Source organism: Ctenocephalides felis, unplaced genomic scaffold, assembly GCF_003426905.1.
Source record: "Ctenocephalides felis isolate EL2017-DRISC unplaced genomic scaffold, ASM342690v1 CF-g0.4_SCAFFOLD_01170, whole genome shotgun sequence".
NCBI classification, from domain to species: domain Eukaryota; kingdom Metazoa; phylum Arthropoda; class Insecta; order Siphonaptera; family Pulicidae; genus Ctenocephalides; species Ctenocephalides felis.
In genome coordinates this window covers 71,053,697-71,079,865 of record NW_020537324.1, presented here as the reverse complement: position 1 = coordinate 71,079,865, position 26,169 = coordinate 71,053,697, and the positions used below count along the sequence as shown (strand labels likewise).

Genomic DNA, 26,169 nt, shown 5'->3' with positions numbered 1-26,169 from the left:
TTTTGGCATAAAATTAAATGGATTTATATTTCTTATATTTATATTTTTATTTTATTAATAATTAGCAATCAGAATATATAAAATTTACTACATATACAGCACCAAAACTGACTGTAATGATTAAAGGAAGTCTGACATACAAAACAGGGTAAATCAAAAACTAGATGTATGTGTGTGTAATATGTTTATATGTATGTTCGGTTACAAATTTTCGTTGACGATTTCGAAAGGATTTCGGATCAACCGATTGGAAAATCAAAATTTATTCGATTCCTATTGGCGGGAAAACGTGCTGATTAGTTTCTGACAAAACTAGGTCCAGCCGTTTCGGAGATACTGGGCAAAAAGGGTTTTTGAGAGAACTTGCATCGACAGAATGTCCAATTGATTAAATTTTTAGAAATGCAGGTCTAGCAGTTTTGGAGATCCAGAATTTTTTTATGAAAATGCCAGTTGGTGGTTATAAATGATCATTAGACATATGCACGTCAAATTATCAGATATTTTATAGAGATTTTAATAATGAATTATTCCAAGATTTATATTGTCAAAAGTCCTCGACAGTTTTAACAGTTTTGTTCAACTGACTCGAATGGGTTTTCCAAATTTTCAAAAAATTCTAAATTTTCAGAACAATTTTAAAACTAGTGGGGTGGGTGGCATCGTGCCTTAAGGCAAATTGCTGGAACTTCCCGTACCGTAACGAAATGTTCGAGGAATATTGAATGTTTTCAAATAGATTATTATAAATATTGTAATATTGTCTAATATTTATAAGAATTATATAAACTGAATTGCAAAGTTGAAATTATTTGTAAAGTATATTAGAACTATAGTCAGTATAAAGTATATTTTGTTAAGACAAGCAGAAAGTTCTTTGAATCAATTGAATCGGACGCTTAGTTCTCTCAAAAACTGCCAGTTTTTGTACATTTAGCTCTGTATCTCCAAAATGGCTGGGCCTGCCTTTGCAAAAAACTAATAACCCCTTCTCCCAATCATTACTAATTGAATGTTTTTTAGATCATTCAAACCGGATGCTCCGTTCTCTCAAAAACTAGATTTCTATTTTCTGCACTCTTTGCTCCTTATCTCCGTAACTGCTGGACCTGCCTTTGTCAAAAACTAATCAGCACATCTCCTTATCAATAGGAATCGAATGTTTTTTAAACCATTCAAATCGGTTGATTCGTGCGCCCGAAAACGTGACGAAAAATTGTATCCATACATACACACACACACACACATCCATTTTTTCTGAGGTATGCCAAAATGTTCAGAAACCTTTAAAACGTCGAGAAATGTAAAAATTTTCAATTCCGATTTTCGGCCCATTACAATAACTTACGCTACGGGAAGTTAATAAAAAATTTCAAAGTTTTCATCAAAAGTTTGTTAAAGTTTTTGCAATTTGGCTTAAAGCACGATTTAATGATCCACTAGTTTAAATATTTTTTATAACTTCAACAATTGGTATTTTATCAAAAATTGAAGACAAAAAATAATAATGAGAACGATGATCTACCGGACAAAATTTTTAGTATAGAATTAAAATCGTTAAGGTGTAGCGTTTTCCAATCATCGGAATTCGATCGAACGACAACTTTTAGTTAGTTTTGAAACAATAAGCGTGCATTATTGTAACATTGCATTGCAAGTGCGTCATTCGTAACGACACATTATATAATATGATTGGTATGTGTCAAGTCAAAGAGCTATGCTATTCTCTTCTCTTACAAGTGGTAAGAGTGGCTGCTCGAGGCGATCGGATTTTTCCTTTAATGATTTTCAATTGCCGTCTCTCGTCGACGTCGACGTCGACGTCGACGGCGATGGCGATGGCTACGTGAGTTCCAGCACGCGCGACCGTTCTTCGTTCATTCTTCGAGAGACAAAGGCGCGTCACGACTTCTTGTGTTCGAGTTGGAGTTGAAAGCTAAACTCCCTCCGAGACCAATTCATTTATAATTATATCCACTCGTCATCGGTTTTTGCTGGGGGAGAACGGAGGAGGAATTGACAAGTTTATATTTTAAATAAAACGTAGACGGATCACTAATAATAAATATATTATTAACTTCCCGTAGGGTAAGTTATTGTAATGGGCCGAAAATCGAAATTGAAAATTTTTACATTTCTCGACGTTTTGAAGGTTTCTGAACATTTTGACATACCTCAAAAAAAATGGATGCGTGTGTGTGTGAGTATGTATGTAAGGATACAAATTTCCAGTCACGTTTTCGGGCGCACGGATCAACCGATTTGAATGGTTTAAAAAACATTCGATTCCTATTAATAGGGAGATGAGCTGATTGGTTTTTGGCAAAAGCAGGTCCAGCCGTTTCGGAGATACGGAGCTAAATGTGCAAAAAATGACAGTTTTTGAAAGAACTAAGCGTCCGAATTAAATGATTCAAAGAACTTTCTGCTTGTCTTAACAAAATAATCGATTTTGGAAAAAAAAAATTTTTTGTTTCAACTTTTTTTTTTCAATTTTTTTTTTCAAAAAAAAATTTTTTTGTATATCGAAAATAATTCAGTTTTATTTTTAATTCTGACTATAGTTCTAATATACTTTAAACAAATAATTTCAACTTTGCAATTGAGTTTATATAATTCTTATAAATATTAGAAAATGTTACAATATTTATAATAATATATTTGAAAACATTCAGTATTCCTCGAACATTTCGTTACGGTACGGGAAGTTTCAGCAATTTGCCTTAAGGCACGATGCCATACACCCCACTCGTTTATATTAAATTTTGAAACACATTTTAGCAGTCAGTGCATGGCATCATGCCTTATTAAGGCAAATTTCTAAAACTTCTCGTACTGAAAATTAAAAGTTTTAAAAAAGCTTTGAATTTTTTTGGAAACTTGGAAAAAAATAGATTTTTGATAATTTTGAAATTTTTGAAAAAAAATGACGTTTTTGAAAATTTTTCATGTTTTTTTCTATTTTGAAATTTTTTGAAAGTTTTGAACTTTTTTTAAATCAGTCACGCTGTATAGCTGTTTTAGAGACGAAATATCAAAGTGAAATATCTGCGTTGCTGTCTAACAGATAAACATTAGTACAGAATAAACGATAGAACTAAATTAGTACTCATTATTAAAATATCTGATAATTTGATGTGCACATGCCTAATTATCATTTTTGACCAAATGGCATTATTTTAACATCACGTAGGGTAAGTTATTGTAATCGTCTAAAAATCAAAATTAAAATTTTTTATATTTCTTCATGTTTTGAAGGTATCTGAACATTTTAGCATACCTAAGAAAAAATTGATGTGTGTGTATGTATGTATGTATGGATAAATTTTTTGGTCCACGTTTTCGGGCGCACGGATCAACCGATTTGAATGGTTCAAAAAACATTCGATTCATATTGATAGGGAGAAGAGCTGATTAGTTTTTGGTTACCAATGTGTGCAGAAAATAGAAATCGAGTTTTTGAGAGAACAGAGCATCCGATTTAAATGATTCACAAAACTTTCTGCTTGTGTTGTAAAAACGATTGTTTTGGGGGAAAAATATCTTTTTTTATCATTTTTTTTTTAATTTTCAAAAAAAAAAAATAATCAGATTTTCAAAATTTTAATTGGGTACGAGAAGTTCCAGCAATTTTCTTCAAGGCACTATTTTACTCTATTTATTGAATTTCCGAAACCGCTAAATGTTTTTCATTTCTTCAATACCAAAAAAGTTTCTTGAACAATTCAAATTAGGCGTTCCGTTCTCTCAAAAACTGAATTGCCTTTTTTGGCACTTTTTGCACCGTATCTCCGAAACGACTGAACCTGTCGATTCCAAAAACTTATCACCACGTCTTCCTATCAATACAAATCAGATGTTTTTTTTGAATCATTCAAATCGGTTGAAGCTTGTTCTCAAAATAATCAACGATCAAATTTGTTTTGCGCTCACACACACATCAATCTTTTTTTTCTAATGTACGCTAAAGTATTCAGAAACCTTTGAAACATAAATTTATGCAAAAATTTTCATGGAAAGTGAAATTTTCTTTAAGTTTAATAATTCATCTAATTGTCGTAACAACTTAGTCGTATTTAACACAATATTTTACTTATTTGTTGAATGTAATTACCTGGGACATATTGCTACAATGCAAATATTTGATTCTCTGAAGATCTGATTCTGCAATATTGTAATATTTTAACGCTTGCCATGTAATATAGACCAAAATAATCAAGATATGGAGTTTATTGTTACAAACCTCCGATCTGGCAAAAGTGCAATATAATTCAAGAAGTCACCAATAAAAGATATGTGTTTATACTTTTAAGTGAAGAGAAACAGATTTATTTTATAAAATAACATTCACAACTATGCGTGAAGTTGTATTGTAAATATTGTATTGTATAGTGTGCCATCCCTAAACTCTATTTCTCAAAATTTTATAATCATCTCAACACTATTTTGTTTTTTCCTTTACAAATTAAATTACCGTTTCCTAACTATTAATTAATCCACCCATGGTTCCACTATAAGTAATGGATCTTATGTAGGTAAGGTGCAATCAGGCAAGTTTTACAAGAAGTACGTGCAGGAAAGCACGTTGCATGCCTTGGAAATGTCGAGTCATAAAATCGTAATTTAAACAGGCTTAAAGTATATTTTTTGTTTGATTTGGAGGTAATGGATCAATAAAATGAAATTTATTCCTTAGATATTATTTACGATTGCGAGTTTATAATGATTGTGACTATAAACATCATTGATTGAGTTTTTTATTTGCGAAAACATGATTCAGAGCATAATTTGGGGTAGAGAGGGGTTTAAAGCTGGCACGCCGGTGAAAACGTCACCCACTAAGGAAAGTATGGTATTTTTAACGATATTATTTTAAAGTAGGTGGCAAATCGGTCGATCACATTGTCAATTTCTGAAGGAATGTATATAATTTTTTTAATATTTTTTTTTCTTAAATTTGCCTATTGTTTAACTAATTTAATGCTATCTCCATCTTTAGGGCTGAAAATATCCGTTTATGTGTCTATAGTGTCTATCAATGTCTATGATGCCAGGTTCATGGCTCCGCTGGTGTTTATGTAATATTTTCTAGATTACGATAATAATAATGATGAGTTTAGAATAAATAAGTAGCTTTTTTGTGGCTTAATGTTGAGAGCTTTGACTTTGCAACCCGAGGTTCCAGGTTTGATCACCATTTCGAACAGCCTGACATCAAAGAGTAGTGATATCAGTTGTCACTTGAGAATAGATCTACAATATGTCTAAAATGCACAAAGTGCAAAAACCTTTTTCCCGTCACCTACATCAAATTCAAGGTTCATCATCAATTTTAGATAAATTCTGTCAAAAATATGTCAAATAGAATTAGGCCAACCGTTGGGATGCCTTCTAAAAACCTCAGAGTTATAAATTTTCATCTCAATGGCTATAGGGCTCTTAAGTTCTGATTGCTGTTCAAAAAAATCACAAAAGATAGTTTTATCAAAATCCAAATATTTAATTGAAGTCAAAGTTGTTTGGTTTGTTTATTTACAAACAGCATTATTGATAATATATATAGTATGCGCAGTAGATTAAAATGTAATTAACGTAAGATGAATCTGCAGAAAATAATCAGAGCATCTTTTACAACTTACAACTAAATTGATAAGAAATCTAAACAAATGCTGCGTTTCATTTATAAAATATATACTATGAAGATGGCGTATAATTGCAACAAGTAGAATCTTAAATTGATTTATTTCTCTGAGAAATTGTTTTTGTGTTTTGTGTGAAGGAATTTGTTTTTGGCAAGATAATTCGACTTGCTACTTAAAAACCATTCGATTCCTATTGACGGGGAGACCTGCAGAATAGTTTTTTGCAAGAAGCCGCCTTCATTAATTACGTGATTGATATTTAAGAATTTTAACTGTTTTGTAACCACTACCACCACCTTTACATTTTTTTTTCAAAAATTAGAGCTTTTTAAATTTTCAACTAGTGGGGTGTATGGCATCGCGCCTTAAGGCAAATTGCTGGAACTTTCCGTACCGTAACGAAATGTTCGAGGAATACTGAATGTTTTCAAATGGATTATTATTAATATTGTAACATTGTCAAATATTTATAAGAAATATATAAACTAAATTGCAAAGTTGAAATTATTTGTTTAATGTATATTAGAACTATAGTCAGAATTATAAATAAAATCTGAATTATTTTCGATATACAAAAAAAGTTTTTTTGAAAAAAAAAATAAAAGTTGAAACATTTTTTTTCCAAAATCAATTATTTTGTTAAGACAAGCAGAAAGTTCTTTGAATCACTTAAATCGGACGCTTAGATCTCTCAAAAACTGCCATTTTTTACACATTTAGCTCCGTATCTTCGAAATGACTGGGCCTGCTTTTGCCAAAAACTAATAAACACATCTCCCAATCATTGCTAATTGAATGTTTTTTAGATCATTTAAATCGGATGCTCTGTTCTCTCAAAAACTCGATTTTTATTTTCTGCACTCTTTGCTCTTTATCTCCGTAACTGCTGGACCTGCCTTTGCCAAAAACTAATCAGCTCATCTCCCTATCAATAGGAATCGATTGTTTTTTGAACCATTCAAATCGGTTGATCCGTGCGCCCGAAAACGTGACTGGAAATTTGTATCCATACATACATACACACACACATCAATTTTTTCTGAGGTATGCCAAAATGTTCAGAAACCTTCAAAACGTCGAGAAATGTAAAAATTTTCAATTTCGATATTCGGCCTATTGCAATCACTTACCCTATGGGAAGTTAAAAAAAAGTTTTTCAAGAATTTCAATTTTTTTAAGAAAATTTTATATTATATATTTTATATTCGATTTTAAAGATCTTTAAATCAAAGTGAATTTTTATCTGCGTAGGTTGATCACCCGTTTGCTGATTAACCAATTATGTTTCCAATAATTCCAGATGTAAACAAACTCAAACGTGAAGTTTTGAAATAGTTCAACGATTTAAATTTCCGCTAATGCTGAATCTAGAGAAACAACTAAACTCTATACTAATACGTATCGTATCGTATGATCGTTTATATGCTAATTTCGACAATTCATTGACATCGTTTGAATTATTAAATAGCATCATTCAGAAATATATTGCGCATTATTTTACTATGGCATTGTGACGAACAGAAACAGGCAATCAGACTGCTTGTCGACTAACATCTTATTCACGAAATATATCCAATACACTGTTGGTAAATTTGTCTATACAAATTTAAAATGTAACGAACTTTTTATTCATAATTGATATTTTTTGAAGTCATCTTTCAAACTGAATGTCATATATGGCTTACCTTTAGACAAATGTTGCAATAAATTATTTGACCCAAAATTACAGGCAGTAATTAAAATCAAATCTAATCAGGTATATTGAATTTCAAAAACAATCATCGCACGTGTTTTGCCTTATGAATGGATATAAACCTTGAATGAAATGTGTTTGTCTTGTTTTGCCAAACTTTGAATGAAATGGCTTGTAAAGTTTCTTATCGAATATATTTCTCTGTTATTTCATTTTCATAGATTTTTAACTTCCCGTAGGGTAAGTTATAGTAATCGCAAAAAAATCGAAAATGAAAATTTTTATATAACTTTACGTTTCAGAGGTTTCTGAACATTTTGGCATACCTTAGAAAAAATGGATGTATGTGTGTGTGTGTGTGTGTGCGTAGTATGTATGTGTGTGCGGATACAAATTTTCGTCGACGATTTCGGGAACACGGATGAAGCAATTTGAATAATTTAAAAAACATTCGATCCGTATTGATAAGGAGACGTGCTGATTAGTTTTTGGAGAAGGCAGGTCTAGCCGTTCCGGAGATACGGGGCAAAAAGTGCCAAAAACGGTAACTCAGTTTTTAAGAGAACGGAGCGTCCGATTTGAATAATTCAAAAAACATTTTATTTGTATTGACTAAATAAAAAACTGTTCAAATTTTTGGAAAAGCAGGTCCAACGACTTTGGAGATATGTGGGAAAAAGTAAAAAAATGAGCCATTTGGCGGTCAAAAATGAACATTAGACATATGCACATCAAATTTATCAGATATTTTATAGAGATTTTAACAATAAGTATAAATTTTGTTTACATTCCTATGGGTTCCGTATCAATGTTTATCCGTTAGACGACGACGCGGCGCTTACGCGCTTTATATTTTGTCTCCATATGCAGTTAAAGCCGTACGATTGCTTTGAAAAAAAGTTTAGATTTTTCAAAATATGTCAAAATAAAGAAAACATTTTTTTTTTCAAAAAAAAAAAAAATTAAAAAAATTTTTTTTTTCAAAAAAAGTAATTTTTTGTCCAATTTATAGTTTCTCAAAAATCTTATTTTTTCGAAGTAAATTTTTTTCAAGAATGTTAATCGTTTTTAAAAAAATAATAATATTTGGTACGGGAAGTTCGAGCAATTTGCCTTAAGGCACGATGCCTTAAATGCCTTAAGACAGAATTCCACTTACAGCTAGTTAGTTAAAAATCTCACAATCAGTACTAGCTCTTCAGTCACATTCAAACAGGTTGAATCATGAATGATTTTTGTATTCTCATTTATAATAGTTTGATATAAAATGACACACAGGTGTTCATATTTAATTTAACATAAATGATAAGTTATCAATATAGTATGTATAATATATTGTATAGACCAGGTGCAAAATTACTCACATGTTTCTGCAATATCAAGTAGTTGTTATCAGGTGAAATATCATTTATCTGCTGTTCTGGTCCTTAGCAAAGCCTAATGAACGACCTCAATAATTATCTGAAATATAACAATTTAATTTATTTGTGAACAATATTAATATGTCTTCACGTGAATGTCGCAAATGTAAATTTAAAATAAAAAAATGTATAAAAAAGCATTCATGTCATCAATAAATCAAACCAATTTTCTAATAATTATCATAATTATCAGTGTTATGCATAATTTCCCCGATGCAGCTTCGACTTAAATATATAAGATGCACAGGTCCCATCTATGCCTATGCACTATGGACCGAATCTTTACGAGCATCCCCGAAGACAGACAGACCGAGGTTTCCTTATCGCAAAAACAGATCTTTAGTTCTCTCTTACACTGCAGATTTCAAGAAGCGAACAACAAACATACAAAAATCATTTAATCATTCTTTCTAAATAAACTTTCTAAATCAAACCAGTGTTTCATATAATTTCTTCTGTATTACAAATTAAGTTCTTTATTTCTTATACACGCTTATGGCACAACATCAGTCTATTTTGTTGGGTCATAGAATTTATCCTATTAATTGATAATACGATTTAGGATATATTATTTATTTTATCCATCAACTATGAGAAGTACTTTATAAACATTATTAAATTTTTTTTTTGATTAACTAAGGTTGTCAAATATCTCCCTTCCGCCTTTTTGTATTATAAACCAAGAGCAAAAAAGCGGAAGGGAGATATTTGACAACCTAATATTTTTAAGTGATGGTCAAAAGAAAATGATTTAATATTCTCTCAAAATTCTAAACTTTTCCTGCTATTTTAGAATTTCAAATTCATTTGGCTGATTACCAAGTGAAACTTTTATAAATATCTATTAAATTGTATCTCTCCAGATGAAACCACAAGGAATGAATACGGCTCGAATATAATTTTCTCCGCAAATCGAGAATGCATTTACGATAATAAACTACGTTTAGTTCAACAATGTATGATGATGTTGATGAGAAAAACTGAACGCTTTGCAACATTTACTTCGGCTGTGGTCGAAAGCAATTTAAAGTAATATTATAAGTAATAGCGTTATCCAAGAAGGCATAAATAATGTGTAAAAATTTACTCGCTTTTAACTTGCCGAAGGAGAACATTATGTTTGTGCCAAAAAATCCGATTTGCTAATTTTATGTTTTCTTGACGTTTTAAGTCATTCTGAATCAGATGAAACCAACAATTGGACTAAAAGTATGTGTGTGTACGTGAGTCTATTTTCGATTTTTCATCGACATTTACTCAAAAATGGCTGGACAAATTTCAAAAATTTAAAAGCCATTTAATGTATCGCAATAAGGAACCGCGTTGATAAGCTTTGCACAATGATCGGTCAAGTAATTAGGAATTTCTTTGTAATTAGAAAAAAATGTCGACTTTTAGCATACAATCCTGAATTGATTTTCAAAATTTAAAAACTGTAAGATATTGGTTGAGAATCATGCTGATTTTTTGTAAATATCAGACGAGCCGTTACTTTTGTTTGAAAAAAAAGGGCAAATTTAATGTTATTTTTTATGATGATAGAGATCGTGGTCATATTACCCAAACTAGAATTTTACGACTCTATCACAAATGATAGAAAGTTTGAAAAAATATGACAGTGCGAATTTATGTCAAAAAACGCTTTTGTGATGGATAAGTCAAAATTCAAATTTCGTTAACGTTTTCTCAAAAACGGCTGAATAAATTTCACTAATTTAAAACCAGGGGAAAAGTGCTCTTTTGTAACCGTTTTCGCAAACATCTTGCTATATATCAAGTTTATGGATTTGTGCATTGTTTACAGAAATTAATTGATAATTATTCTTTATTTGTGTGTGTGTTAACGAGCAGTCTACAAAATTTCTCTAGTAGAAAATGTAACCATTAATTTAAATGAATAAATGATATCAAGGACTTGATAAATGTGATCGATTCTCGTATAGCAGATGTCTAATATTTTCACAAAATTATTTACTAATTATCTTTTAAAAACATGTTTCGATGTTTTTCCTGAAATAACATGGCGATAAAGTTTATGCAATAAACAGTCCTACGAAAATTGGTTGAATTATATAAATTAACTAGCAAACCCGTCGAACTCCGTTTCGCCACCAAATGGTTTCGTGAGTAGGATGAAGAAATTTTTTGTTTGTTTTATATTCGAAAAGGAAAAATTTGATCAGGAAAGAAAACCCGACTTATTTTTATATATATAGAAGATAATCTATCTGCAATTATTTAAAACAATTGCAATTATTGATTATTTTTAATACTCGAATTTTTAATTACGGTGCGTGAAGTTCCAGCAATTTGCATTAGGGCACGATGCCATGCACCACTAATTTTCTTAGCTATAAACCTTGCGGAGCCCGAGACCTTTCCAACGAATGCAAAATTGTCGAAATCGGTTCGTGCGTTCTGGAATTATTTCGTCAGGAAGGAAAACCCGACTTATTTTTATATATATATAGAAAATAATCTATTTGCAATTATTTAAAACAATTATTGATTATTTTTATTACTCGAATTTTTAATTGCGGTGCGTGAAGTTCCAGCAATATGCATTAGGGCACGATGCCATGCACCAATAATTTTCTTAGCTATAAACCTTGCGGAGGCCGAGACCTTTCCAACGAATGCAAAATTGTCAAAATCGGTTCGTGCGTTCTGGAGTTATTTCGTCAGGAAGGAAAACCCGACTTATTTTTATATATAGAAGATTAAATTTTGAAATGATAAGTTTCAATTTTAGGATTTTTGCGCACTATAATAATTACAGATATTATAAATGTGCTTAAAAGATATCAATTGGTAATGTTTAGATTTTAAGGAAAGCGAAAAAATTGTTTTTGAAATAAACAGTAGAAAATTCAATCTAAATATCCATCGGTTGAAAAAGTCAATTAATACACATTTGGGGAAGTTAATGCAACTTGCATTAAGGCAAAATGCCACTTACACCTAGTCAATTTCATTTCAACTCAAACAAATCTTTGTCTTAAATTCTTTCAGGCAGGTCCATAATTCGATGAATTGAGCAAATTTTTCGCAGGCCGCCGTTCTACAATAAAATTAGCAAAGAGTGTCGATAATTCGACCTGCGGTGCGGCTCGTACACACGTACACTACGTGACAAGGCACACGTCATAAATAGGCTCGGGCTCGGGCTCGGGCTATTGGCTGAGGCGGCCGAGCCCTCGCAAACTCTCAATGGGACAAAGACACTGCCTATTCGACAATTTGCCGGGGGCTCGAAAACTGCTGTCGAAGGATAAAAGACACTGGTAGAGGTTTTTTTAATTAAATGACTAAAAACTGTGACAGTACATTTCTTGATACCATGGGATTGTGAATACTGATAATTATTTCGGACTCTCATCAATCTCATAAAGTACATAATACACACACAAACACACATATACATTTTCCAAATTTGGTCTCATTCGATTCAGAATGGCTTGAAACGTCGAGAAAACATAAAATTAGCAAATCGGATTTTCTTATGAAACCAGTAAAATGTAAAACGAAACGATGTAGGTATGGCTAAATGCTCTAAGAGAGGCCAATAAAAAATAATAATGAGTGCCAGTAAGATTCACACGCGATTGAAGTAAAACTTATTTGCAACTGTACAAGATGACATTTCAAAAATTTAAAAGCCATTCGATGTATCTCGACGAGGACTATCGTTTGTCAGTTTTGAGGAACGATCAGCCGAGACGTTACTTTATAAATAGCAGAAAAGTGAAAAATTTTTCGTGCACGTTTTAGCCCGCAATTCTGAACCGATTATGAAAATTCAAAAACCGTTCGAAAGGTATTGATTGGGAATCGTGCTGATTAGTTTTTGGTAAAGATCGGCCGGGCCGTTTTCTTGTAATAAAGTGTTAAAAAAGATTTTTTCGACGATTTTTATTATTATTTTTTTAACGGTAGATACTATAGTCTTCCATATCATACTAAAATATTACGGCCCTACGACAACTCGTTTAGCTTTGAAAATTCGTCATAGTTTTCAAAAATTGGTATCGTTTTTTTGGCGTTTGTCAAAATTAGACCTTTCATCGATGTTTTCTCAAGAACGCCTGAACCGATTTCAGAAATTTAAAAGCCATTTGATGTATCTAGATGAGGACTATCGTTTGTCAGTTTTGTGCGACGATCTGCCAAGCCGTTTCTTTGTAATTTGAAAAAAAAGTGAAAAAAAAATGGAATTTTTTTTTGGCGATATACATCATGGTCTTATAGAACTTACTGTAATATTGCGGCCTTACGACAAGTAGTTTAATTTTAAAAATTCGTCAAACTTTGCTAAAATTATTATCGTTTTTTTTTTAAGTAGGATTGATGAAGTATATTATAATATTTACACATTTTTTTTTGATCAAGTCGATTATTTACACATATCGGGAAGTTCATGTAACTTGCCTCAAGGCTAAATACCAAACCAACTAGTTACTTTTTCGCTGGCGATATAATCTCATTCTCTGAACAGCTGTAATATCTGTCTTGCCTAAAAACTATTTTCCATTTGAATAACTTCGAAGATTTATAGAAACTACAAATAATATAAAAATAATTTCTAATCAATACGGGCACAAACGTTTGATTTGTTTTATTATTTTCAAGGAACAGGGTTTAATATTCTTCTGATTCAGGCATTTTTTATTAAATCAAGATTTATACCACGATGAAACTTTAAAATGTTTATTTATCTATGCCGATTTCCTTGTTGATATCTGAACGCATACAACGACAGATTTCTATTCACATACACGACGACTAATCACACTCGGCCCGTATTGACGGATTTACACCCTAGACGCGCCTAAAGAAGTTTTACTTCAAAAAAATGTTTTGCTATAAGTTTTAAGCTACTGGTACTTTTAATACTTTAAATCAGATGTAGTTTAATTCCACCTTATCAGTCTTTTTCCAAGTTACATGCATGACGAATTCCTGTACGTTTTATGTCATCGATATATCAATCATATTATAATCTTCCAATTAACGTCAGTCTATTAACGTTAATGAATACAAATTAATAGATAGACATCACGCCATTGCGTGTATTCTGCCACTGGTAAATAATTCCAAGTTCGAGGCGTAGATTCTACTATATACATTACATACCAAATCACAACACTTAACTTTTCGCGCTAATTAAGCCGAACGGAAAAATTTTATGGAAGAAATATCTGACGACTATTATGAAATAAATGATAAAACTAATTATGATCATATAGGTAAATGTATGCTCCAAATTGATTTTCCATTAACATTTATATATACACTGACTGTACTGCGACTCTGTTCGCGTGGACAAATAAGTTAAAAAATTTGGCATTTTTTATTTTAATTGCAATTTATTTTCAGTTGTTTGTATTAGTTTTAATGAAAAAATGTCTTTATATACAATGTTTGGAGTATAATTTTTTTAAGCTAAAATAACTACATATTTGGTCTTTTTCGTGTTTTTAGTGAGATTTGACTTTTTTAATCATAACTTGTGGATGTATATTTCAACAATAAAAAAATCAACCTATAAATATTTATTTCAGGTGGAAACAACTATCAGCGCTATTAACTAAATAAAATAATCAATTTCAATTGAAGACAAATGTTCTTAATTTATACATATTTATAAACTAGATGACCCGTCAGACGTTGTCCTGTACCCACGTTTACAATTTTGTAATATAACATACTAATATTTACCGTTTACCTAAAAATAATAATTATTGTTTTTTAAATTACTCTTCAGTCTTCACGCCAAAATGCATATACATTTAAAATATGAGCGATGTTAAATGTAGAACTGCTTCTCTCACTATATTGGAAATTAAAGTCTTTTAAACGGTATAACATAACCAAAACCATAACATAACATAGGTACTTTATGTTGGATTAAATTAATTTAATTTTTTATAATTCAAGATATTCATAATTGCATCTTAAACTCCTAATCGATATCGTAAAGGCCGATTTGTGAAATTTTTACGAATTTTAAAAATATTGTGGAAAGATTAGTAAAAGATGCAAAGTAATTATGTATTGAAAAAAAACTATTGAAAATTTAATATACGAATCTTAATCGTGAAATCCGGATTAATACTTAATTTCATATTTTAAGTGAATTAATTTGTCATATCCTGTTCATATGTATATCATTAGTTAGAAAACGTTTGTATGAGAAAAAGAAAAGGGCTGTTTTTAGGGTTTTCCCGGCAATTATTCGATTTTTGCTCGGCGTAAGAACCATCCTTGGACTTCAACGAACATTTTAAAAAAAGAATTGGCCAAATTGGTCCAGGCGTTGTTGAGTTATGCGCTTACCAACACATTTTGCGATTCATTTCTATATATAAGATATCACTTGAAGCATGAAGGTAAAAAATAGCAACAAATTGTAATTGACATTTTGCGTTTTGGCAACTTTCCGATTATATGATCAACTTGACTACTTGCCTGTCTATTCTTGCATACGAATCTACCTGTCTACCAGCTTACATATCTACTTTTAACCTGAATTCACCACTTTACTTGTCTACTTGTCCACCAGTTTACCAGTCCACATGTTTACCTGCCTACTTGTCCACTTATTTACCAGCCCACCTGCCCCACCTGTCTATCAGCTTTCAATAATTTACCAGTTTATTATCATTTTACCAGTTTATCTGACTACCTTTACCTTTTTACCTGGCCACTTGTATACCTGTCTACCTAGCTATATGTCTATCTATTCACCAGTCATTCTTTATACACATGAATCAATTATAATGATTTTTAAAGATCATGTTTGGCTAACAAATGTTATTTTTTCCCCTATCTCCAAAACCTTTGGACCAGTCTGAGCAAAAATGTAATCAATTCCGTAAGACAAGTAAAATATTTTTTGAATTATTCTAATTGTTGTCTCAAAAACTGCTATTTCTACATTTTTTGCTCCGTATCTCAGAAACGTATGGACCTGCCTTTGCTAAAACGTTTTTCTTTTCAGTTCTCCCGAAATCGTCGACAAATTTTTGTATCCACCCAAAAACAATACACAAAATCCTTACCCTACGGCTAAGTTATGGTAATTATAGTTAAAAATCAGGTGTTATTAATGATGCAACAAGTGAGATAAATAAGCAATGAGCAACGTTAAAAAAATCATATTTACTGTGAAAAATTCTTTATGGACATAGCGAGGTGACTCACGCCGCAAATTTCTATTCATCGAAACCATAAATTTTGAAAAGAAGATTTAATTATATACAATAGGCAAATATACGCTTACCGCATCCGACTGGGTCGAGAACTGAAAGATTTATGAGATCTTTAAGATCTTATCGAGAAGCGTACGCTGTAATTTACACGTAACAAATATGATTTATTATTAAATGAGATCTTTATACTTTTGTTTATTGGCATTCGCATCGTGTAGAGGTATTTACGAAGTTGTAAAGGTCAGTGATGTTTATCATAATTTAATAGGTTTCACATCTGCCCGCGGCAGATAACGCCGTTCAGTATCTGCCGAACATTCTAGAATTCAACAATCGAAAAAATAAATAGAAAAAATAGTTATCGAGTGACCAATGCAAATATTAATAGAAATACAACTTTTTTACCAATTTTTAAAAAACACTCAAAAAAAATTTTCTGGCACTTTACATTTTATGTAGAGAATTTCGACACATTTTAATTAATCTATATATTATCTATAAATATACAGGTGTACCAGACCTCAAGCCAAAATAGGGTGATAATATTTACCTTAACTGTCCTGAAAAAAATTAGAAAAGAAAATATCTCACGTTGTTTGAAAATTATGAGCTTTTAAGTGCAATAAGAAGCTTTGTTGAAACCATGACAATTTTTCGGTTATTGAGGTAAATTTTTATTAATTTTGTTCATTTAAACCTTGGAAACGTAACTGTGAATAACTCTTAGGACTGCAGTAAAAAATAATGACACAATTGCTCTAAATTTTCAAGAATTATGAATTTCTGTTGAATTATTAAAACCCTCTTTTAAAAAAAATTGTTGGCAAGTTTCATCAAAAGTTCATCAGGATTAAACGCATTTCATCAGGATTATAAATTTGATAATTTTTTTATTGAGAAATTTCGAGTAAAAAATAAAAACCTAAAAATAACATGATTTTTGATAATCCATTATACTCTAAATAAGTTTATTCACAATTGTTACATTTTATACGCAAAGTTTGGGCACACATAAAAACGTAAATATGAAATATTAATATAATTTATTTATTTAAGTATTGAATTATTGTAAAACTATTTTTTTAAATAAAATGTTTCCTTAATTTTTGAACACAAAATTGTTAAGAAATATTTATATAGCAAACTTTGATCAATTTTATGGATCTTTTTGAGGTTCTAAATTTTTTAATTTTTTTCCTATTATACGCTTTTATTTGTCGTTTCGCACTGAATTTATAAAAAGCAGTCCATACAATTTTTATCGATTGTATAATTATTATTGTATTTTTTTTATTGATATCAACAGTACATTTTGAAATTTCCGATATTTCATTTCAGTCTTCTAAAGTTGACGTCAAGAAGAACCTTTAGAACACTATGAATAAGTAATTAATTTTCAAACGGGATTATTTGACCTTGTATGATTGTATATTTACATTTAATTAGTTTAAAGCCAAGAAGCAAAATAAATAAATTTTACTCGTGTTGTATAGTAAATATTAGAGAATGCATGAGTAATATTTCTATTAAATTTAGAATATTTCTGCAAATAACATACATCATTTTTTTAAAAAAAAATGCCAAAATGTTCAAAAACTTTGAGACGTAAAGATATGCAAAAATTTTCATTTTCATTTTTTGCGATTATTATAACATATCCGAAGCAAATATAAAACTAGCTGTAAGTGGAATTCTGTCTGGAGGCAATTATGGCATCGGGCCTTAAGGCAAATTGCTGGAACTTCCCGTACCGTAACGAAATGTTCGTGGAATACTGAATGTTTTCAAATAGATTATTATAAATATTGTAACATTGTCTAATATTTATAAGAATTATATAAACTGAATTGCAGAGTTGAAATTATTTGTAAAGTATAATATTAGAACTATAGTCAGAATTAAAAATAAAATCTGAAATATTTTCGATATACAAAAAACTAAAAAAAAAAAAAAAATGAAACAATTTTTTTTTTCCAAAATCAATTATTTTGTTAAGACAAGCAGAAAGTTCTTTGAATCATTTCAATCGGACGCTTAGTTCTTTCAAAAATTGCCAGTTTTTACATATTTAGCTCCGTATCTTCAAAATGGCTGGGCCTGCCTTTGCCAAAAACTAATAAACATTTCTCCCAATCATTACTAATTGAATGTTTTTTAGATCATTCAAATCGGATACTCCGTTCTCTCAAAAATTCGATTTCTATTTTCTGCACTCTTTGCTCCGTATCTCCGAAACGGCTGGACCTGCCTTTGCCAAAAACTAATCAGCTCTTTTCCCTATCAATAGGAATTGATTTTTTTTTTTAACCATTCAAATCGGTTGATCCGTAAGCCCGAAAACGTGGGCGAAAATTTGTATCCATACATACATACACACACACACACATCCATTTTTTCTGAGGTATGCCAAATGTTCAGAAACCTTCAAAACGTCGAGAAATGTAAAAATTTTCAATTCCGATTTTCGGCCCATTACAATAACTTACCCTACGGGAAGTTAAAAATAATTAATTTTCGATTTTTTCAGAATTTTTTTTTATATTTTATCAATGTTTTTATAAAATTTTAAAATTGTAAAAATTGATTTTTTTATAATATCAAAAATAAACTCGAGTTTCTTCTTTTTAGTTCCTGCTATTTGTCTTAAGGCAAGATGCCATGCACCCTTAGTTTTTTCATAAAACTGTGAAGTTACCTTTACAACTTAAAATTTATGAATGAACTTATCTATTTCCGTTAAGATAGTACTTTTCAAACAAAATCTATGCCAACATCGGTAGCCCTTAAGATAAGAGAATTCCTAGTAACATGCGTCATAGCCTCAAATCTTTTTCCACACTTCTTAACATAGATAACATAATTTTTTTTTCAACGTTTAAATCGTAGTAAACCAATGTATCATGTCATAAAATAGTGACATGCACTATTTACTGATAAAAAGAGATTTATGTAAAAATCCCCAATAAATATCACACTTGATAAAGAATAATTAATATAATTAATTTGTTATACGGATTTAACGGCTTTTGTAACCTAATTACTGTGAGATATTTGGAATCGAATGTTTATAGAATGCTGTTCCTGAGAATTTAGGAAAAAACATAATTTCTTAGAAGGATCCATGAGATTACTAAATGTGAATTAGAGCAAGGCTGAAGGGAATTTTTTTGCGATTTTTAAAAACCATTTCAAGTTGTAATTATGACCACAATATTGGTGAAGATCAGGAAAACATTTGTAAATATGCAAATTTATCGCGATATAGAGTTTTTAGAAGGTTTAGAAAAAAATTGTCGAATAAAGAATATTGTAATATTCTACTCATTCTTGGCTGACTGAGATATGAAAATAATATATCAATAAAAAAAATATGTAAATTGTATTATTTACGATAAATTTAAGCTTACGAGCTTTTTCGCTGGATCTCTTTAGGAAACCATGAATAAAATTCGCATATTGAATCGTTATTGAAATAAACTTTTAGCTTCGTATCTCCGAAATAGCTAGACCTGACGTTGATAAAAACTAATCGTCACTTCATCCCATCATTACAAATTGAATGTTTTTTGAATTATTTAAATCAGATGCTCAGTTCTCTCAAAAACTCGATTTTTATTTTTAAAATAAAACTTCTTTAGGCGTGACTAGGGTGTAAATTCGTACAAATGCAACGGAAGTGCGTTACAGCAGATAAGATAAGATAAGAGTCGAGTACCAATGATTCGTCATTCGCTCTCGATGATATCATTTCTATACGGGTCGATTGTGATTAGTCGTCGCGTATGTGAATAGAGATCTGTGGTTGTATGCGTACCGGCATCAACGTTGTATACGTACCTTAAATACTTCATTTTTCTAATAAAGGTTCATTTCTAAATGCTAATCACAATGACAAAATGATCATGTCATATTTGGAGTATGACTTTAATTACATTATTGTTTTTAAATATTATACATATTTTTAATGCCATTATAAATATATAATTTATAATTTATCATTATATAAATGTGTATAATGGTTGACACTAATAAATATGTGCATCACGAGTGTTACCATATTACGGATAAACATTATTCAAAATTGTTATATGGTGTATTTATTTTTACTTAAATGCCATTTTGTACATTAGCAAATAAGTTTTACTTCAATCGCGTGTGAACCTGTCGCGCACTCATTTTTTTACTTACACTACGGGAAGTTTGTAAAATGATTTTTTTAAACCAAGGTAAAAATTTAGAGCGCTTTTAGGAATATCAGTTCTTATGTGAAATACGTATATTAGGTTGTCAAATATCTCCCTTCCGCTTTTTTGCGTTTATAATACAAAAAGGCGGAAGGAAGATATTTGACAACCTTATATTAACGGATTTATGACGGATGCCCATTGCTCCAATAGTTTTAATCAAAAATTACTTTAACGCTACATAATTAATTTAAATTTCTTTTAAAATATAATTTAATAGAAAGAACATTTATATTTAGTAGATTATTTTATTATCTACAATACTTAATAATAATCTACAATACTTAATAATTATTTAAGATTCTTCAATTATATTTTATAAGAACCAGACATCTAACTTTAACTTCAAAATTAAGTCTTCTGGATAGTAACCCATGAATGATATTTCTTTATCTCTCATACCTACACCTTACGGTTTCGGAGCGACACCGTGCAAGTCAAGCACGGTACATTGTATTTTATATATAGTATAGTTGTATAGTAGCGCACAAAAAATAAAACGGCGTCATTTTGAAGAAAGTGGAACGATGCTCTCACAATCACAATCATGGTGTTCAGAATCGTCTGTCGGCTTATGCGATTGCTTGGCTAGCACTAGCTGACGCAATTTCTGTCTGGTATTGCCGTTGCCGTTGCCGTTGCCGGCATCTTTTCTTACTAGTTCTTTTCGCCGGGTTTCACGCAAAGGGCGCAGGGCGTTGCACCCTGATTGTGAGATAATATAAAGGCAGATCGAACGAAGGAGACGGATGTCGTTATGTAACGTACTTGCTGATGTAATCATAGTGAAGGCTGATTGACATGCACCTATAGTTACAAATTGCAATTTTAGGGAAATTACAAATGTTAGACAAAACTATTCACGACGAGGACAAACGTTGATGACGATCGTTATGGTTTACCAGATAAATTGGATTTTCATATAATTTAACTATTTAAGAGTTTGAATCATTTTTACAATTACTTTCATAAATGATTTAAAAATGAAATTAATAAGAAATGTCTAACTAAAGTACCATGTTATATAATGAAACTTAATAAATAAATAAAATAATTTATTTTATAATTTATAAATTTAAACATTTGTTTTGTCGGTTTGAAATATTTGTAATAATTTTTGTTTTTTGTAAAGTATTTGATTTGTTAACTTTACATTATTACAATCTAGATTACAACTAGTCGGGCGCATGGCATCGTGCAAGGCAAATTGCTGGAACTTCCCGTACCGTAACAAAATGTTCGAGGAACAATAAATGTTTTCAAACATATCATATTTACAAGAATTATATAAACTGAATTGCAACGTTGAAATTATTTGTTTAAAGTATATTAGAACTTTAGTCAGAATTAAAAATAAAATCTGAATTATTTTCGATATACAAAAAAATTTTTTTGAAAAAAAAATTGTAACAAATTATTTTTTCCAAAATCAATTATTTTGTTAAAACAAGCAGAAAGTTCTTGGAATCATTCAAATCGGACGCTTAGTTCTCTCAAAAACTGCCATTTTTTGCACATTTAGCTCGTATCTCCGAAATGGCTGGGCCTACCTTTGCTAAAAACTAATAACCACTTCTCCCAATCATTACTAATTGAATGTTTTTTGATGATTCAAATCGGATGCTCCGTTCTCTCAAAAACGCGATTGCTTTTTATTTCCGTAACTGCTGGATCTGCCTTTGCCAAAAACTAATCAGCATATCTCCCTATCAATAAGAATCGAATGTTTTTTGAACCATTCAAATCGGTTGATCCGACAAACACAATCCATTTTTTCTGAGGTATGCCAAAATGTTCAGAAACCTTCAAAACGTCGAGAAATGCAAAAATTTTCAATTTCGATTTTTGGACGATTGCAATAACTTACCCTACGGGAAGTTAATAAATAAATTACATACATACATACGTTGAAACTCTCAATTATGTATTTTCATAAAGCATGTAATGGTCAAAATTTTATTAAAATTTTTCTAATTCCTATATATATTTTTATGGAAATATATTTAGATGTATATTTTTAATTGTAGAACGGATATTACTACTACTTGATATCAGGTTGTCCAAGGTGTGTATTGAACCTGTTATCTTGTAGTTGCAAGGCCAAAGCCACAGAAACATACTTGCGTAAAATATATAAATTTTTATTGATTTTAATCCAAATTAAAAAAAAATCCTATATAAATTAAAAAAAATATTACTGAAAAATTGTAAAACCGCAGATTTTCTTCTAATCTGTTGATCTACTAGTTTAAGTGTTGTTTGGTATGTATAATAATTTTAATTTTATTATGTCGCTAATATTAATCGACTTTTCTATGTAATAATATTGTTTAAAAATCCTATTAATATATATTTGATTGTTTTGCAATTATTTGTTTAGCAATTGGTGCTAATTAAAGTCAAAACTTGCTCATGACTAAAATTCATTGGAAGTAGTGAAAGTAACAAAAAAGTTCTTATAACGAAATTATGTTCTTAGAATTCTTATTTTACAGTTAATTTGTAAAAACATAAAAGATTTCGGAGAAAATAATCAAATTCTTCATTTTATATATTATAAAAGAAATGTTTAAAACAAATGTATAATTGAGAACTACTTATGTAATAATCAATACTTTTTGTCCTATGAGCTATTGTGATGACTTCTTAATGACCAACGGCTGCCATATATATAGGAAAAATTTGTTACTAGAAATTGTAATACTGATGACTTTTTATCGGATATTTTCATTTAAAAATATATATTACCAAGTGAAAACCGATGTCACTACTGCTTGATATCAGGCTGTCCCAGATTTGTATCAAAATTGGAAATTCAAAATAGGAATGGAAGCACATAGGACTTACCCCTAAGCTACAGAGATGCTTAATCAGTAAATATGTTTAATAATAAGTTATGTATATCAAACCTCATATTAATACCCTAATTCTTGTAAAAACAGGTACCGAGGGTCAATATACATCAGCTAAAGACATCAGCTACTATTTACTCATTAAAACTAAATGTTGTTAATAATAAATGAAATAAAATAAAAATTATTCAAAAACTGTTTTGTACTTTAGAAGAGATCCAATAATAAGCATCTCTTCACTAGAGTCAAACATTTGATTCAAAAATTTAACAAATAATTAGTACAATGAATATGTTTTATATAGAACAAATATAATGTTTCACTTTTATAATAAAATTTCCCAAATTGTATTAAATACGTCCCTGTCAAATTTAAAAAGGACATCGTTTCTTGTTAATAAGTTCCTCACGAGACTAGTACTAAACTACCCCCTGGGGCGTTTCACAATAGAAAACTACGTCAGCACAGATAATTGTTCGGTACAATAGAATTTACAAATGTTTTAAAACATTCCCAAAAATTGGTTTTAGACATTCAACAGAATTTACCCACAAAAAGTGCCGTCGAATGGAATGGAAATTTAGCGCGGTTATAACAAAGAATTGTTATTTAATTATTATTGATGGGATAATACGATTCTTAGAAAAGGATTATTTAATCCTTATTGTCAAAATTTATGTAATAGGTGTATAATTATCGATTTATTTCAAATATTACTCGTTTGAAAAGTTACTTCTAATTTGCAATTTCGAATTCATATTTTAGTTTTTATATTTAATTTTAGTTCCACTGGATTTAGGCTAGAACTAGGATGCAGATGCAAATTTCAGTCGATTGTAAATCAATAAAAAAAGTGATTCATTTTTTTTGTCATTATCGTTGATCTCTTACTAATTAATTTTGCATAATTTATTTTCCATTGCGAAGAATTTGCAATATAATAAATTTTTACATCAGCAAAACAATGCAGATACAAAATTGAAAGTTGAGTAAGGTAAATGAGAATGGAGTGACAAGGTTATTGAGATTATTGTAACATATATGTTAATTAGTATGAAATCTATCAAATTCCAATTTATAACATGCCAAAATCATGCTAATTAGTAGAAAATTTGTTGCGAATTGTGCTGATTTGACGCTGAATAGAGATATTGTAAAGTAAAAGATTTTTTTAAAATATTTTTTTGTATAAATAATGATTAATACTTAATAAGCTGGAAATTTTTGAAGTCATTTTTTTGTAATTTGTTAGAAATACTCTGCGATTTAAAAAATCCAAAGTTGATTCCAAAAATATGAGTTATAAATTAAATTATTAAAAGTTGAATGTTGTGTTAATTATTTTGTTAAAGTTTTTTTTTTTTTAAATTATTAGTTAATTTAACCAGCATAGTAATATTCAACTATACATAATATGTATTTTATAATACAAAATAGATAAACAACAATTTTAATATCATGTACTGGCGAATTTATTTCTCTTATTTGTAAATTTTGTATAGTGGGTCATTCTTTAATAATAGTATGATAAATTTTTGTAACAAATTTCATAATTCAACAAATTTAATTTTTTTGTCGGTCAACTCGATTAGTTTAAGATATCATAAAGCGCAATTTTCGATTGTCGATTTTTCTTATATTCAAGTCCGCAGAATTTTATTGCTCATTATATTTTGTTTGTGCACTTCCATAAATTTTATTACTTTATATATAGTTCAAAGCAATTTTTAAAATCGTGCCGAATTTATATAATTTAACGTTTATTTTGCAATTTATTAGTTCTAATTGGGATTGTCTGGGAGTCGTAAATGTTTTATTAGGTATAAACGAAAAATATAAACTTTTGAAAAAAAATTACATATCAACATTTTTGTGCATTTTGGATATAGGTCATTATACACATGCACATTATATATATATTTGTGCCGAAAAAACAACTTTGAATTTTTTGAGAAAAACAAATTTATCAATGACTTGAAGTAACTTTTGAAAAAACTTTTAACAAAAAAATCATTTAAAAAAAAATCATAACATTTTATTGGATTCTCGTATTGTCTAGTTTTTTCTCAGATGATAAATTTACTAAAGTTAATGCTTTTAAACAAATTTAATATCAACTCTAACTTACAATTTTGGTTTCAAATTGCAGTGATAAAAAACTAACCAAATTTCAGGAGTAGTTCTAAGAGCAAAGAAGGTCTCCTAATCTATAAAATCCTAAAATTTTATTTCAAATCATTAATATTTCTAATAAAATATGTCTGCAAAAGCTCGCAGAATATTGGATGCAATAAAGACAAAATATTTATATGTGATATAATAAAAGATGTGTTGGGAATATAATCAAATGGATATAAAATTCTTCTTTACGATACCATCAAAAGCGGCTTTATTCGTTGTGTCCTTGGAAACCAAAAAAAAATAATAATACGGATTTTATCCTTTAAACAAAGCCATTTATATAAATAATGATGCTGAAAATGTGAGAGCAGCAAAATTGCATAAGAGAAGCAAAGGTACATCTTCAAAAATTGTGCCCTATATTGTTTATAAAATTTTGCTTTTTGCACACAGAAACTTCTTTAATAATTTTTCTTTATAAACTAAAATAATTAAAAAATGTACTTGAATCAATTTATTTTTTGCATAATTTAGATGCAATATCAGAGGAATTATGACGCTCGATATTAATCACTAATAAAAAGTGCAATAATGACTTAATAATAACATATTCTTATATATTGCAAAATAAAATTATTCTGAAACTATGTACTAAGAAAAAAATGTATGATGTCAATCTGTATGTAGATTGCAAGATTTTTATTACAATTGAAAAAAATTCATGTTGAAAAATAAATATGTTAATTCATGATTATAAAAATTATTGTTTTATGTTTTCCGTTATAATTCGCTAAAATTTTAAGAATTATAAATCTATGTAAAGTAATATGTTAAAATTTCATTAATCATCTGAAAATATTTTTAACATATTTTTTAACATATTTAAAAAAAAATGCTAGTAAAACGACAGAAAAAATGAGCAATTGGGCTAGCAAAAGAGCTGAAATTATAAAGAATTAAAAATCGAAAGCCTTTGGGCACTAAA

The 26,169-nt window shown here is 29.6% G+C and overlaps 1 protein-coding gene across 2 annotated transcripts in view; it reads right to left on the bottom strand.

The window, feature by feature from the left end:
* LOC113366304 (gastrula zinc finger protein XlCGF57.1-like) overlaps positions 1-26,169 on the bottom strand; it is a 113,652-nt gene that overhangs the window by 68,422 nt on the left and 19,061 nt on the right. Inside the window, exon 2 of one of the 2 annotated variants that reach the window (XM_026607892.1) lies at positions 8,700-8,796. The exons of the other annotated variant lie outside the window; for it this stretch is intronic. The gene's annotated coding sequence lies outside the window, so the exon portion shown is untranslated. The remainder of the gene's footprint in view (positions 1-8,699; positions 8,797-26,169) is intronic. 2 annotated transcript variants of the gene reach the window in all.